Source organism: Coloeus monedula (assembly GCF_965178545.1).
Source record: "Coloeus monedula genome assembly, chromosome: W".
Lineage (NCBI taxonomy): Eukaryota > Metazoa > Chordata > Aves > Passeriformes > Corvidae > Coloeus > Coloeus monedula.
In genome coordinates, this window is record NC_138821.1 from 1479259 (window position 1) to 1497285 (window position 18027).

Genomic DNA, 18027 nt, shown 5'->3' on the forward strand with positions numbered 1-18027 from the left:
TGATTAATCCATAATAAGTTGGATGGTCCGTATTTGGGATGCTGCAGGTGATGATGTGATGCTGGATGGGGCTGAAGCGAGGCATTTGGGATCCCTGTCATGTGATCCAGTGATCGACCAAGCGATGATAAGGGAGGCTGGCTCTGCCAGTCTCAGGAGATGAGTTTTGACAGGTGTGATTGAAAGATATATGTGTGGAGATGATCTCTACATGCAGCAAACCCCGTGGAAGACCATAGAACAAGGGATCCAGTGCCTGAGGGAACTAGGGGTGGTAGAGATTGTCTTCGCAAATGACCCAGGATTGAGGAGCACAGACCGGGCCAGAGTTAATCCATTCATGTGGCAAAGGCTCATATGACTTGGGCCACATGAATACGCTTCTGCTTTAGCAATAATGAAACCGAACTACGGAGCGAATGAGGCCGTACGGGATATGGCAGTGAAGCTCCGAGTATATGCAGACTCTGTGCATGGCCCAACACATGCAAGAATTGCAGCTGTGGAAACATGTATGCAGAAAATGGAAGATGAAATAAAGAAGAATCACCAGGAGATTAAAGAGTGCCTTCTCCAAATCTCGACAGAACAGATCAGAGATTCTGATACCAAATGTGGACGTTCCCCAGAGAGAAGGAACATCCCACAAAGTGAGCTGTGGAAATTCCTGTGTGACAGTGGGGAAGATGTGAAGAGGTGGGGTGGACAACCCACCTCTGCTCTGGCAGCACGAGTGCGTGAATTGAAGGAGAGCAAGTCTCAGAAAGGAGGATCTACCAAAAAGGAAGTAGATCAAGTTGCCTGTAGCCAAACTGCAGGAAATGATGGAAAAGAAGATGGCATGTCCAATTCCCATGAAGGAACCTCTAAGATGCAGGCCCAGGGAAAGAAGGATAATCAGGCATAGAGGGGCCCTGCCTCTAGCCAGGTAGAGGTCAGGGAAAAACGTGTTTTTTGGTCTGTGTGGATTCGTTGGCCTGGTACATCAGAACCACAAAAATATGATGCCTTGGTTGACACTGGTGTGCAGTGGACAATAATTCCATCACAGCATGTGGGGGTAGAATCTGTTTCTATTTCTGGTGTAACAGGTGAATCACAAAATTTGACCTTGGTGGAAGCTGAGGTGAGCCTGACTGGAAATGAGTGGAAGAAACATCTCATTGTGACTGGCCCAGAGGCCCCGTGCATTTCGGGCATAGACTTCCTCCGAAGCGGGTATTTCAGAGACCCAAAGGGACTCAGGTGGGCTTTTGGAATAGCTGCTGTGGAGACAGAGGGCATTAAGCAACTGAACACTTTGCCTGGGCTATCAGAGAACCCATCTGCCGTCGGCCTTCTGAAGGTGGAAGAACAAAGAGTACCAATTGCTGCCTCGACAGTGCATCACTGACAGTACCGGACCACTTGAGATGCTGTGATTCCCATCCTCAAGATGATCCATGAACTGGAGAGCCAAGGGGTGGTCATCAAGTGTGGGAGACAGAGGAGTAGAAACTCCTGCAATTAAAGGAGGCTTTGATTTACAACCCTGGAAGAGACTAGGTCTGGCTTAATTGACAGAGATTTATGGACCTTAAGCAAAAGGATTACAAACTTGTGTTCCTATCATTATAAGTAAAATTGTACACTGGGTGTTTTGTTGAAGGGTTTTAAAATATAATAGTGTGGTTTTATATAGTTTAAGTTAAAAATGTAGATGGTATAAGAGAGACATCTGTGTGTACGTGACATGAGAAGTTATTGGTCAAGACATAGCTGCATTGCAGTGAGAAGTGCCACAGGTGATAGGTCATTAATCTAAAACAAAGTGTCGTTTTAAGTATCTATTGGATTAGAAAGTTATAAATTACGATGTAACCCTAAATCTTGTGACTAGTCGCCATTACTCGGAGGTGTTGTAAAAACTCAGGCCTCGACTGATGCGTTTGTTATTTTAAACAATAAATTCGCGTAATTGCATAGTCCCATCCCTTAAAGTTATTTTCCTCCGACACGTGAAGCGCGGGAAACGGACAAGTGGTGCCCGGTGTGCAGCGGATTTACAGCGCAGAGGTCGGAGTAGGATGAAGAGGATTCCCCCGGTCGACGTGAGTTAGCCGAACCCTGAAATGAAGGGTGATCCAGCGGGAGCTAAAGCTGAAAGGAAGCTTAAACGGAGGGTTGCGGGCCGATTTCTCCAAAGCACGCCGGTAGGAGAACTGTCTTCAACGTTGAGTGGAGGCAGGGGCCGGGGAGGTTAAGAGATGGGTGAGTATATTTCAAAAGAACAAAGGGATGTTTATAATAAGTTAGATGCCTTGCTGAAGTTACATTCTGAGCCTCTTCCCAGCAAAGAAGTGAAAGATTTATTGCTTTGGGTTTTCCGTAATTGCCCTGATGTTGATTTTGACCTTCTTCTTACTAAATCAGTTTGGGATGATATTGCAACTAGACTTTACGATCTCGCTTCAAAACGTGATAAGGTAGCAGCTATGTTAATCCCTGCTTGCCGGGTGGTGATAGAATTGTTGAACAGCTCACTGATTAATGGCGGCTCTGAAATTTTAACTGCGCCACAGGCTCCCTCGCAGTCGCCCCCTCCGGCCGCTTGTGATATTGCACCCGAAAGGGGGGGTGGTGAAGAAAAGAGGGGGGAGCCCTCGGAAGTGACATATGGTGCCAGAGGGCGGGAGGCCCCGGAAATTACATCTCAGGAAATGACATCTTCGGAAGTGATGAAAGCAAAGATGGATGCCCCCATGACAGCTCGGAGGGTTGCCGGTAGCACAGCAGACGTGCAAACTCAGGATGAGTGTTTACCATCAGTGGATGAATCTAATTTAAGCCTTCAAGATATGAATAGGCTTTCCTCTGCCAATAAGCAGAGAGAAATAAACCTAAGAGAAAAGCCTGTTTTAACAAATTGGAATGTTATACATCGGGAGGTATCTAAAGAGGATGATCTTGTCCCAGCTCGTAAATCGTTGTTAGCATTGCCAGTGAGATATGAGAGAAGAGGAGCAAACCCGAGATGGAGGAAGCTCATGACAGTGTTGTAACAGAGATTAAAAGGGCTGGACTTGAGATTTCTACATCAAAAATACAGGAAACTCCACCGTGGAAATATTTGGGATGGAAAATGACTGAACAGTCAATAAGGCCACAGAAAATACAGCTTCGAATTAAAGTTCACACTTTACAAGATTTGCAGCAGCTTTTGGGAGAGATAAATTGGATTAGAGTTACTTTAGGGATTACTAATGATGAACTTGCTCCAGTTTTTGATTTGTTAAAGGGAGATTGTGACATTACATCCCCAAGAACCATCACACCTGAAGCTCTAAAGGCACTTGACAGAGTAACAGAGGCTTTTCAGAAAAGACAAGCACATCCTTGTGTAGATTCACAACCATTCTTCCTTGCAGTACTGGGGGAAAAAATGCAATTGTATGGTCTTATATTTCAATGGGATGCTTCTGCCAAGGATCCCTTATTGATAATAGAATGGGTCTTTTTGCCTTACAGATCTCCAAAAACAATCTTCACAACGATGGAAATGCTAGATTATAATCAGAGGCAGGTCAAGGTTGTTAACTATGGCAGGCAAAGAGTTTGCAATAATTTATTTGCCTCTGAAGAAGCAATATTTTGATTGGGCATTACTAAACTCAGAAGAGCTTCAGATAGCATTATTGAATTATCCAGGCACTTGTTCTATTCATTTCCCTAGTCATAAACTATTTCAGGCAAAATTAAGCTTTAGAGAAAGACCACTGTTAAGTGAAGTGCCTTTGGATGCTATGACAATTTTTAGTGATGGATCAGGAAAGACACATTGCTCGGTGGTAATGTGGCAAGACCCAGAAACCAAAACATGGAAACAGAATATTCAAATAGTAGAGGGTTCGACCCAGGTAGTAGAACTTGCAGCAGAGCATTTCAGCTTTTCCCGGAGCCTTTTAATTTGATTACAGATTCTGCTTATGTTGCTAATATAGTTAAGAGAATAGAAGGATCAGTTTTGAAGGATGTTAGCAATAATGCTCTGTATCGTCATCTTAAATGTCTTTATACACTTGTGCAAGATAGAACTAATCAATATTTTGTCTCCCATATTAGGGCTCATTCTTCACTCCCAGGATTCCTGGCAGAGGGCAACTCCAGGGCTGATAAGTTAACAGTTGCCATAGTGAACACCTTGCCAAATATTTTTGAACAAGCAAAGTTGAGTCATGCCTTTTTTCATCAGAATGCACAAGCTCTTATGAGAATGTTTCGTCTTTCCAGAGATCAGACTAGAGCAATTGTAAATACCTGCCCAGATTGCCAACTGGTGCAGCCTCCTGTTTCCGTGGGAGCAGTAAGCCCTCGAGGGCTACAGAGTTTACAATTGTGGCAAACGGATATTACTAAGTATCCGTCTTTTGGAAAATATAAAAATATCGATCTGACAGTGGATACATTTTCCAATGCAGTTTTTGCTTCTGTACACACAGGAGAGACAGCAAATCATGTGTGTCAGCATTTTTTGCAAGCTTTCGCTTCCTTGGGGGTACCTCAAGAAATAAAAACAGGTAATGGTCCTGCTTATACAGCCCAGAAGGTAGCCACATTTTTGATGAATTGGGGTGTTCGCCATACTTTTGGCATTCCTTATTCGCCCACGAGTCAGGCAATTGTAGAAAGGACACATCATTCCTTGAAGCGTATTTTAGATCAGCAAAAGGGAGATCTAGCACAAGCAACACCACAGATGCGATTAAGTAAAGCTTTGTATGTTTATAACTTTTTGAATAGTTCTTCTACAGAGCCTGATCCTCCAATATTTAGGCATTTCTCTAATAGCACACATGCAAGATTGAAAGAAAATCCTTTGGTTCTGATTAGAAATCCAGAAACAGGACAAATAGAAGGTCCATTGCCATTAATAACCTGGGGGAAAGGATTTGCTTGTGTTTCTACAGGTACGGGACCTAGGTGGCTTCCTGCGAAGAATGTGAAACCATATCACGGGCAGAAAGAAGTTGACAACTCTACAAGTAGCGAAGAGAGTACGCAGAGGTGAACTTCACAGAGACTACAGCCCACACCTGCAATCTTTTGTTTTATTGTTAAAGCTGTAAATTTTAGGTTTTAGATTGATGTAGGACTGCATAAGCAAATGTGTTATAAAGATCTTTTGGCAAATAATCCTCATTTTTTTATTTAAAGAAGGTATAAAATATTTTTGTGCCTCATCATTAGATGAAGTGAAATTGGGAAATACAAAAAAATATTCTTACAGATTAGTTTAGAGATTGAAATTTGAGAAGGAGTCTTTTGCCAAGAGAACTTTCAAGAAACATGAAATTTAATCAAATGTTAAGTTTGTTTTTTTGCTTTGTTTGTCTTGTTTGTTTTCGGTGGGACAGCTTTGCCGGTTGATCAACCTAAGACCAATGTTTGGGTGACTTTAGCTAATGCTTCAGGGTTGGATACTCTATGTCTGTCTACCACAAGTCCAGAAAATCCATTTTCAACTTGTCTAGTCAATGTTCCAATAAAGAATTGGCCAATCCCAGAGAAAATTGACAGGGCCTTACGAGGTGTCTTTGCAGGATCAGAAGTTTGGGAACGCTATACTCCAGTAAATACATGGGGATGGTGGACTCCCTATCTTCCTAAAACCTCTGATGAACCTGAAGAATTGGAAATCCTTGGTTCTGTAAAAGTGAAATTCTGTGTTGAGTTCCATTCTACAAACATTAATCAATCACTGATGAGAGATGTTTCTCCATATCACCCTGTGTATAAGAACCACTCCCTTTGGTGTAATAGTACTTTTGTAGTTTCATCTGCACCTAGCTCTATTCCTCTGCAATTACCAAGAGGAATGTTTTTTGTATGTGGAGACAGAGCATGGCCAGCTATCCCTTCAAACATTAAGGGTGGTCCGTGTACTTTGGGAGAGCTTACATTATTTACTCCTAATATGAAGACAATTGCCAATGTGAGACACAGACAAAAAAGATCTACTCCACATCAATATGGACCAGATTGCAAAGATGATTTTACCCCATGGGGCTATGGAAAAAGGCTTGTAACATCTCTTCTTATGCCACCAGTTGCCTCAGTAATTGCGTTAAAGCAGTTGGATCGGTTGGGATGTTGGCTGAGTAAACAATCTAATGCCACATCCTTGCATTAAGTGGCCTTTTAGCAGATGTCAAAAATGTGAGGCATGCAACCTTGCAAAATAGAGCAGCCATTGATTTTCTTTTACTAGCCCATGGACATGGATGCAAAGACTTTGAGGGGATGTGCTGTATGAATCTGTCTGACCACTCAGAGTCTATTTATAAGAGCATACAACAACTTAAAGAGGGTGTGTTGAAAATAAGAATTGATGATGGAACTTGGCTGGATAATTTATTTAGTGGATGGGGTTTAGCATCGTGGGTAAAGAAATGTCTTACAACAGGCCTATACATTTTGGTAGTTATAGTAATAGTTCTCATAATGGTGCCATGTCTGTTTCAATGTGTACAGCGAATGATTGATAAATCCATCAAAGGAGTTTTTTTGGTGCAGAAAGGAGGGGGAGATGTGGGAGACAGAGGAGTAGAAACTCCTGAAATTAAAGGAGGCTTTGATTTACAACCCTGGAAGAGACTAGGTCTGGCTTAATTGACAGAGATTTGTGGACTTTAAGCAAAAGGATTACAAACTTGTGTTCCTATCATTATAAGTAAAATTGTACACTGGGTGTTTTGTTGAAGGGTTTTAAAATATAATAGTGTGGTTTTATATAGTTTAAGTTAAAAATGTAGATGGTATAAGAGAGACATCTGTGTGTACGTGACATGAGAAGTTATTGGTCAAGACATAGCTGCATTGCAGTGAGAAGTGCCACAGGTGATAGGTCATTAATCTAAAACAAAGTGTCGTTTTAAGTATCTATTGGATTAGAAAGATATAAATTACGATGTAACCCTAAATCTTGTGACTAGTCGCCATTACTCGGAGGTGTTGTAAAATCTCACGCCTCGACTGATGCGTTTGTTATTTTAAACAATAAATTCGCGTAATTGCATAGTCCCATCCCTTAAAGTTATTTTCCTCCGACACGTGAAGCGCGGGAAACGGACAATCAAGACCCACTCAGCCTTCAATAGTCCCATGAGGCCTGTGCGCAAATCGGAAGGAGAATGGAGATTGACTGTGGACTATTGTGGCTTGAATGAAGTGACTCCACCATTGAGCACTGCTGTGCCAGACATGTTGGAGCTCCATTACGAGCTGGAGTCCAAAGCAGCAAAGTGGTATGCCACTATTGACATTGCCAATGCATTTTTCTCCATTCCTCTAGCAGCAGAGTGCAGGCCTCAGTTTGCTTTCCCCTGGAGGGGTGTGCAGTACACCTGGAACCGACTGCCCCAGGGGTGGAAGCACAGTCCCACCATCTGCCATGGACTGATCCAGACTGCACTAGAGAAGGGTGAGGCTCCAGAACATCTGCAGTACATTGATGACATTGTTGTGTGGGGGAACACCACAACAGAAATGTTTTAGAAAGGAGAGAGAATCTTCCAAATTCTCCTGGATTCCGGTTTTGCCATCAATAAGAGCAAGGTCAAGGGACCTGCTCAAGAGATCCAGTTCCTGTGAGTGAAGTGGCAAGATGGACTGTCAGATTCCCACTGAAGGCGTCAATAAGATCACAGCAATGTCTTCACCAACCAACAAGAAGGAGACGCAAGCTTTCCTAGGTGCCATAGGTTGTTGGAGGATGCATATTCCTGGGTACAGCCAGATTGTGAATCCTCTTTTCCTGGTTGCCCGCATGTCGCGGGTTTGGTTTGTAACCGGGCAGAAACACCCATTTAGTGTAGTGGTTTGGTCCAAAATACTCATTACTGTTTATCTGCTGTGAGATAAGAATTAGGAGAAATGCAAAGCAGGCACCAAACTTGAAAGAGTATAAAGAAGTTTATTAACAAACCTAAAAGAGGAAAAAAAAGAAAAAAAAAATTATACCACCTTCAGAACTCTCCTCCTCCTTCCCCCACCTTCCTCCCTTCTCCCACTGACAATGTGAAAAAAAAAACCCTTAAGATGTTCAGCCTGTTTACCACTTCCATAATAACCTTGTTTAGTCCATTTAGAAAGAGAAGTCTCTTCTTGCTTGTGCTATGAAAACAGTATCACAACGAGACAGCCGCCCACTTCCAAATATTGTTCAGTCCATTTAGGAAGAGGAGTCTCTCTGCCTGCATGTAAGTCCCTTCCCCCGACTTGCAGCTTTTCCTGCAACTGCTTTCGAGGGTCCACTCTTGAAGTTTCTTGGGGTACAATTTTAAGGTTGAGCCGTTCAGAAACAAAAACAGAGGCCCTTCTCCTTCCCTGGGAGCAAAGGGTCTTCATCATCTTCATCGTTAGGACTATCTCTGGGAGCATCTCTAGGGACTGAGGTTTTCTCCTTTCCCGTTTGGAGCAAAAGTCCTCATCTGGTTCATCTCTCCCTGTCCAAACTTCTCATGAAATTACAGCTGCGTCAGCATCCGCCTATCTCAGCGCAGGTGCTTTTGCTTACGAGTTGAACACTCCACCCCCCATATCTTCATGAAATTACAACAGGATACTCTGATATATTATAGCTTCACAACAGAATTTCAGCTTTAAGCATCTCCTCTCTCTCTTCCCTCAGGTTTTTCAGCTCTTCACAGCAGTAAAAGGGTTAATCTCACCTCGGCCTTGCAGCTTTGCAGCTGGAATGTTGAATCTTTCTTATCGCAGTGGAGAGGGGGGAGAGCCAAGCCGCTCCGGCTGCCCACGGCAAGGCAGTGAGGGGGGTTCCACGGCTGGAACAGGTCCATCAACCCAGGATGGCTGTGGCCCGGCCCGGCCTGGCCCAAGCAGGGCCTGGCCGGGCCCGCTGGCCCCCACACGGGGCCCGCAGCCACCTGTCCCAGCACCGGAAATGAGAGAGAGCTTGGAGGGGGAGTTTGCCTATTCTTAAATGTGGATCACAGAGGTGGTCACAACTTTAAGTGGCTTAGAGAATTGTCCATATTCAAACTGGCCAGCTGATAGGTTCTATCAGTTCCCAGAGGAAACTGTAAGCACTCCTTAGCAAGGACATCCCTTCCGGGACTATGCTTGCTAACCTATGACACCGCAAGAAGAACGATTTCCACTGTGGCCCTGAACAGCAACAAGCATTTGCCCAAATCAAGCCGGAAATCACTCATGCTGTAGCCCTTGGCCCAGTCAGGACAGAACCCGAAGTGAAGAACGTGCTCTACTCTACAGCCAGGAGCCATGGCCTGTCCTGGAGCCTCTGGCAGAAGGTGCCTGATGAGACTCAGGGCCGACCACTGGGATTCTGGAGCCGAAGCTACAGAGGGTCTGAAGCCAACTATACCCCCACAAAGAAGGAAATCTTGGCAGCCTATGAAGGAATCCAAGCCGCCTCAGAGGTAATCAGCACTGAAGCACAACTCCTCCTGACACCCCGACTACCGGTGCTGTGTTGGATGTTCAAAGCAGAGGCTCCCTCTATCCACCACGCCACCAATGCTACATGGAGAAAATAGATTGCTCTCATCACACAGCTCGCCTGTATCGGAAAACTGAATTGCCCTGGGATTTTGGAAATAATCACAAATTGGCCTGAAGGTGAAAACTTTGGTCTCACTGATGGAGAAGAGCAAGAACAAGTGACACGCGCTGAAGAAGCTCCACCGTACAATCAACTGCCATCGGAAGACACGCTACGCTCTTTTCACTGATGGATCCTGTCGCATCATAGGGCTGAAACGAAAGTGGAAAGCAGTCGTATGGAGTCCCACATGACGGGTTGCAGAAGCTACAGAAGGAGAAGATGGATCAAGCCAACTCACTGAACTCAAAGCTGTTCACCCGGCCCTGGACATTGCTGAAAGAGTGAAGTGGCCAAAGCTCTACCTCTACACTGATTCATGGATGGTAGCCAATGCTCTGCGGGGATGGCTAGAAAAGTGGGAAAAAGCTAATTGGCAGCATAGGAGAAAATCAATCAGGGCTTCTGAAGAGTGGAAAGACATTGCTGCCCTAGTAAGAAAGCTAATTATGAAAGTCCGCCAGGTAGACGCCAATGTCGCCAAGAGTAGGGCTAATGAGGAACACCAAAACAATGAGCACGTAGATCATGCTGCAAATATAGAAGTGTCACAGATAGACTGGAAACATAAAGGAGAGTTGTTCCTAGCTCGATGGGCCCATGATGCCTCAGGTCGTCAAGGCAGAGATGCCACCTATAGGTGGGGACAAGATTGAGGGGGGGATCTAACTATGGACAGTATCTCCCAGGTTATCCATAACTGTGAGACATGAGCTGCGATCAAGCAGGCCAAGCGGGTGAACCCCTGTGGTATGGTGGGCGATGGTCCAAATACAAGTATGGGGAGGCCTGGCAGATTGATTACATCACACTGCCTCAAACCTGCCAAGGCAAGTGCTATGTGCTCACAATGGTAGAAGCCACCACTGGATGGCTGGACACCTACCCTGTGCCTCATGCTACTGCCTGAAACACCATCCTGGGCCGTGAAAAGCAAGTCCTTTGGAGGCATGGCACCCCTGAGAGAATTGAATCTGACAATGAGACTCATTTCAAGAATAGCCTTATTAACACCTGGGCTAGAGAACATGGCATTGAATGGGTGTACCATATCCCTTACCATGCACCAGCTGCAGGCAAAGTGGAACGGTGCAATGGATTGTTGAAAACCACCTTGAAGGCAGTAGGTGGGGGAACTTTCAAAAATTGGGACCAGCTTCTGGCAAAGGCCAGCTGGTTAGTTAACACCCAAGGTTCCACCAATAGAGCTGGTCCAGCCCAATCTGAATCCCTGCATACAGTAGATGGAGATAAGGTCCCAGTAGTGCATGCCAGCGGTCTGTTAGGAAAGACTGTGTGGATGAATTCTGCCTCGAGTACGGACAAACCCCTCCGTGGGGTTGTCTTTGCTCAGGGACCTGGTTGCACATGGTGGGTAATGCAGAAAGATGGAACAACACGTTGTGTACCACAGGGAGATCTGATTGTTGTGTGAAAACCACCTGTAGTGTGAAATGCCAGTATACCCCTGCTTGCTGATTGTCACTGTCACTGTTCATAAATAGCTGTGTATATATATATATGTATTAATGTGTGTGTATAGAATTAGAATATCTTAGTTTGGGCATTGAGCCAACAATATGGGATAAGGGGTGGAATGTCTTGTGGTGACTTTATGATGTGTATCCCATATCGCTGCCCTATGCCCAGAAATTAATTTCTGTGCCTTTCTATGCCTCTAAACTGAGCCTGAGAGGGGGAAGAAAAAACTGAGCAAAACTTTTTCAAAGCAGTTTGCAGCTTGTTCAAGGTCACACAGAGATAGCAATTTTTTTTTTTCCAGCTGCGGCAGGGGAGGGAGGAAGCACCCGGCTTGCTGCTCCCGAGTCAGTTTTTGGCCACTAGTTCAGCTTCTTTTTCTCCGGAGAGAGACTGAGAGTTGAATTTTTTTCCCTTCCCTGGAATTTTGGATTTTGTACTCTTTCCACTGGACTGCTTTTGTTGGGTGGAGTCGCGGGAGACAAGCACTCAAGCAATATGATCAGCAAGTCTCGATTTATTTTTCAAAACTACACTTACTTATAGTACCTTTAATTAGCTCATACATATTGCAAAAGTTGAGCTCCTCATTGGTGGGAGCTGGTCTAGGAGATCTGCAAACGTTGCGGTTCTTTATCTTCCTCCTCCATGCTCTGCTTTCCGCTTATCTGTCTGGATGCACTCCCTGTTCGTCGTGCAGCCTTGTTGTGCAAGGACTCAGTGTCCTTGGCGCGTCTGCATATCTACAAGCCCCGCTTCTTAGCCATTCATCAGAGAGGCTCACTACATGCTTTCAACCTCAGAACACATCGGGAGGACTTTCCACTGCGCACAGAGGGCCTGGCTCTGGGCCAAGCCCCAGCTCCAAGGAGACTGAAGGGAAGACTCTAACAATTTCCCAGGTTTTTTCTCCATAGCGAGAGATTTTATTATTTAGCATTATTTTCCTTTTCCCGTGTGTTTGTTCAATAAATAGTTTTTATCTCTTTCTCTTTCCTTTGAGGAAAATTTATTTTCCCCGAACCTGGTGGGGGGAGGGGTGGTGACCTGCTTTCTCTCAGAGGATATATTTCTAAATTTGGATCATGGGGGTAAGGCAGCGATATGGGATACACATCATAACATCACCCCAAGACAGTGGATTTTGAATGATCTGACAAATTCATACAACACATACCTTCACATTCTTCACATCCATGTCCGTGCACTAATAGAAGATAATCAATTGCTGCTCTGTTTTGCAGAGTCACTTGTCTCACACTCTGAACATCAGTTAACATCGCTCTGTGCGAGACAGACAGCACAAGAGTTCTTACTTAGCCAACAGCCTAATTGATCCAATTGTCTTAAGGCTGCTGCTGCAGCAGCACCAGGTAGAAGGAGAGCTGCAGAAAACCATTGTCCAAAATTCCAAGCTGAAAATTTGTCATTACAATCAGATTTATATTGCTCAATAAATCTTTTCTCCCTACTCTTATGTTCTTTTATCATTTTTGCATTAGGCGTTAGCAAAGAAAGCTTTCCAAAGCTGTATGGACCGCCTTTGACATTTGAGGGAATTGCAGGCCAAATTCTGTCCCTACAAATGAGAAACATCCCTCGTGGTAATTGCAATGGATCCTGGTTGAATGATATGCTCATCTTTACTGTTGAATTGCACCAAGATGTTGCATTTATGTATATTTCGTAATTTGGAGTGACATCTGCTATCTTGTCTTTATTTTGTTTCAACCCTGGTGAACTGAATATTACACAAAACTCCATTTTTATTGAACCAAGAATTTCCAATTCCTGAGGTTCATAAGGAGCCTCCAGAAGGGATTTAATCCAAACATCCCAATTCTCCACTGGATTTGAACCGAATTGTGAAAGTTTTAGATTAGCATGTTTGGATGGTGGCCATTTGTCTGCTGGTAGTCCAACCAAACATGTTGAGAATGGTTTCTTTGGCCTTGAATGAGTTAGACAGATGGTATCTAGGCCTGATGCATTGGCCAAAGTCTCCCAGACATTTTCTTTTGGTTGTTTCACTGGGAAAGCTGCATTGCTTAGGGCAATCAGTGAGATGATAAGGCAAAAATGTATTGCCTGATGAAGCTTCATGTTCAACAGCTTTATCCCACATAGGAATCTCTGATCTGTAATGCAACAACTTCTACCACACTCTTACATACAAAATTTACACCATTAACTTTCCCACACTTTTGCCTAAGACTCAGTCCACAGTTCTTGCACAGAAAGACAACTGATGTCTGTGGCATCGACAGTAGTGTTGACACTGATTCACGTCTGCATGCTCGCCTCCTTGTTCCTGGAGTCAATTCCTGCTTGTTTCTGGACTTGATAAGGTTTCACGTTTTTTGCTGGAATCCACTTCGGTCCTGCACCTGTTGAGACGCAAGCATACTCTTTGCCCCAAGTTATTAGTTGAAATGGACTTTCAGTTTTCCCTGTCTCTGGATTTCTGATCTAAACCGAAGGGTTTGCCTTTAACTTTGCCTATATGGTGTTGGAAAAATGTCTATTTATAGGTGAATTTGATTCTGCAAAAAAACTGTTTAAAAAATTTAAAACGTACAGCACTTTATTCAAGTGCATTTGAGGCATAGCCTCTGCCTCCCCCTGTTTTTTCTTTAACCAAAAGGGGATTTTAAACTTTGGTGTGTTCTTTCAATAATTGCTTGCCCTGTAGGAGAATGAGGAATACCGAAGGAGTGACATGCACCCTGAGTCATTAAGAATTTATGTAGCTCTTTTGCTATATAAGCTAGGCTATTGTTTGGTTTTATCTTTTAAAGTATACCTAATGATGCAAATGCTTGCAGAAAATGCTGACAGGCATGTTTCGCTATTTCTCCTGTGTGCAAGGAAGCAAAAACCACATTGGAAAGTGTATCCACTGGTAGATGGATATTTTTATATTTTCCAAAAAATGAGTATTTGGCATTTGCCACTCTGTCAAGAGCCTTTTGAGCCTCAGGAGTAAGAGTCCTGGGAGACATGATGTCACAGTGTCCTCTTAGCAAGTCAAAAACTGAAGCAAGTGCATCATTGGTGTTCTCCAACATTGTCCTGTTTCAATTTATTGTTCCTAAGAGCTACTGTAGATCCTGCAGATTGTTGAAGCAGGTTCTAAGTGCCGTATCTTGCGCAGTGATTCGGTACTCTTGTATCCTCTGCAGACTCAGCGGGAAATCTTTTGATGTATCCAAATTTTCTACACCTGAAGCATGGCCTTCTTGAGAGTTCTGCTGCCATTACTTCTGAAGTTACTTCGTTGCAGATCTGAGCGAAGTGCTGCTACTTGCTCTATAAGAAGTTTTCCAATTTCTTGTCCAAAAGCATTTGCTTGGACTGCTGCAACATGCTGAGGTGCGCCCACCTTACTGCAAGCTTCTATCATTTCAGTTATGGTTGCCTGACCAGGTATAGCACTGATTATACGTTTGCAGTCTGCATTAGCTTTTGCAAAAGCAAGATCTTGTAGCAGATATGGTTTTGCAGCTTCATCACTGACTTGTCTGTCCAAGGCTTGCGTTAGTCGATTGATGAATGAGGTAAAAGTTTCAGCAAGACCTTGCTTTATTTCTGTGTGTAGCGGGTTGGGTTTGTAACCGGGCAGAAACACCAATTTAGTGTAGTGGTTTGGTCCAAAATACTCATTACTGTTTATCTTCTGTGAGATAAGAATTAGGAGAAATGCAAAGCAGGCACCAAACTTGAAAGAATATAAAGAAGTTTATTAACAGACCTAAAAGGGAAAAAAAAAAAAAATTATACCACCTTCAGAAATCTCCTCCTCCCCCCACCTTCCTCCCTTGTAGGTACAAAAATGCTGTTAGTGAGGACTTCTTGTTAATTTTCTAAGTCCGTGAGAGATTTTTCTCTCTCACAGAAGAGGTAGCAGGGAATGTAAACAACCAAGCCACCTGCAACCTTGGAAAGTCTTGTTTATGGTATAGTAGAAAAATATTTTGACAATGGATGTTTTAAGATTTTAGCCAATCACCCCCAAGGGGTGGCTGGTCCTTTGTCCAATTAGACTATGAAGAAAAAAGTCTATAAAGAGTTTGTAAAATAATTAAATAAATCAATCTTGCTGCACAATTCCTGCCTGCTGGATCTTCTCCTCCTCCTCCTCCCTATGGCTGTGGGACACGGTGATATACCATAGGAACCAGGCCGGCGGTAATATTTGGTGCTGCCCGACGTGATCTGCACTCTCTGACGTGCCCTGCTGCTGCGAGCCAAGCCGAATTCCTGTAGAGGTACGCTGTTCCTTTTTCCCCCCCGGGACCGGGAGGTCCGGCAGAACTGAGAAATGGCGAACAGCAGCTCACAGAACGACGCTGTGGTACTGCTCTGGAAAGGTGTGTTTAGCATATTGCGCACCTCCATTCCTGAAAACTCAGTTCGGGAATTATTAGACTGGGCTACTTTAAAAGGGATTTCCATGGACAGAGATACTGCCCTGGACTTTGCCTTATGGCAAGAACTCGGATGCACTGTCCGACATGAGCTCCCGACTGGGGAGCTGGCAGCGTCAGAATTATACAAAACCTGGCGGTCATTATTTATCCTGCTGACAGCCCTTGACTGTGATAGCAGGGCTGGATTGCCTATCTCGGTGATGAGTGACGGAGGAATGTCTGAGGGGGGCCCCGCTGACTGGGCTTCCGGGGCAGATGATGGTGGATTCGGAACAACCCCCCCGGCTTCACAGGCAGAGCCTGCGCCGGCTCACCCTGCACAGTCGCAGGACTCCGCAGCCCCCAGAGGCCGGGGGGTCAGGGCAGAGGCAGGGTGTACAGCTTGCCTTGCCGTTTGGCTGGACCGCAGCCACGGCTTATCCAGGGCCGCAGATCAGCGGCTTAGCAACTTGGACGCCCAGAGCGGCTCCTAGTTCGGTTCCGTAAGCACCTGGATCTAACTTAGCGGGCGTAGCGCCCGGCGTGCCCCCCCCGGGACTGCCTGGCTGTGCTCCGCTGCCCTCCCTGGCGCTGGACTGTTCTGCACAGTAGCAGAACTGAGCCATGGACCTTTTAATGCAGCATCTGCCTTTTCTGACAGAGCTACTACACCTATCCCGAAGGATGGAGGACTTGCTCAGCCTGTTAGAGCAGCGAATGCCCGAGCCCGCGCCGCCCGCGCCGCCCGCGCCCCACCCCGCCAGACACGGGAGCCGCAGCTCCGAGCCAAGAAACGGCGCGGCAGACGGCGAAACCGGGAACAGCGCTGCCGCGGGAAAACCCGGAAGCGGCAGTGGCTGCGGAGCGGCAGGCAGAGGCGGCGGCGCCCGGCGCATCTGCAGAGAACAGGCCAGCAGCGGCGCCGGGCACGGCCACAGAGAACAGGCCAGCGACGGCGCCGGGCACGTGCGCAGAGCGCCGGCCAGAGACGGCGGCGCCGAGCGCGCCCGGGGAGCGCGAAACAGCAGCGGAAGCGGCGACCGCGCCGAACGCGGCTGCTGTGCGGGAGACGAGTGTGGCGCCAAGTGCGGCGCTGAGCGCGGCGCCGGCCGCGGCGCCGGGCGCAACCATAGCCCTACAGACGGTGGCTGCAGCTTCAGTACCGGCTCAGTCGGAACTGGCCGAGACGGCCTCCCGTAAAAAAACTGCTGTAAAAACTGCCGCACAGCCAGCTGCAGTCTGTGCTGTCTGTTCTGGCTCTGGCGAACTTAGCCAAAGTGCCCCTCCTCCCCGCACATTTCTGTTCACTCCCAGCACCCCAAAGTTCCCTTTGCCTGATGATTCCTCGTCAGGCAGTGAGGCAGATGAGCTTCTGGCCCCAGGTCGTCAGGCGGCTGTAGCCGCGCGGCGAAGGAAAAGGCTGCGCCGGTCTCGCCCCTGGACTTTTCCGGACTGCACGGTAACTGTACGTCCGACCCATTATAATCACTTCCTAGAGTCTCTTAAGATGCAAGCATTGGAGGAGGGTGACTGGAGGTTATTAGAAATCCTTGGAATGCCACATAGATCTGAGGATTCTGGGGGTAACCGGGGAGCTGTTACACTCCATCCGCAGGCTGTGCCAGAAGTTCAGGATGGTAGTGCTTCCCCAAAAGAGATCCAAGCTTTCCCAGTGGATAAGGCTCTCCCAGATTCAGGGGAGCATGACAAGCATGAGGTAATTGCTTGGAAAGTTGCCCAGGACCTCCAATCCAAGGTGGCACAATATGGGCTAGGTTCTGCTGAGGTTATGCAAATAATAAGGGTGATAAATACAGATTTGCTTTCTCCATTTGATATCAGACACTTAGGTCAAATTCTATTTCAACCTGTGCAATTTACAGTTTTTGAGAAAACCTGTAGAAAGCTGGCCGACAAGGCTGCATTAGCAAATATGCAGCTCCCTGCTGCTGATCCTAGATGGACAGCAGGAGTGGATGCTTTGATGGGGACTGGTCCCTTCTCTGATCCCAGTGTAACAGGGTACCTTGTCCTCTAGCATCCTGCAGCAAGCTCAACAGGTCGGCATGGCTGCCCTGTTGAAAACCATAGAGTTGTTGGCGCCTAGAAAGCGATATACTGAAATAGTTCAAGGCAAATCAGAGTCATTCCTCTCTTTTGTAGAGAAAGTCGCTGCTTCTCTCGAGAAGCAGGTTGAGGATGACGGGTTAAGACAGTTGTTGTTAAGGCAGTTAGTGAGAGATAACGCAAACGAGGAGTGCAGAAAAATCATAGATGCCTTACCAGGGGATCCTGAGGTAACAGACATGGTCGAAGCCTGCGCTAAGGTGGGATCTGGGAACCAGAGAAGGTCTGCTTTGGCTGCGTTCCTGCAACCTGTTCACACATCTTCTGGTCGTGAACCAAAGCAACCAAAACAGGCAAAAAAAACTGAAGCGGCCTAAGCCAAGACAAAAAGAAAACACACCGATCCCCCAGTGCAAAAGGTGTGGCAGGCCAGGGCATTGCACGGGCTAC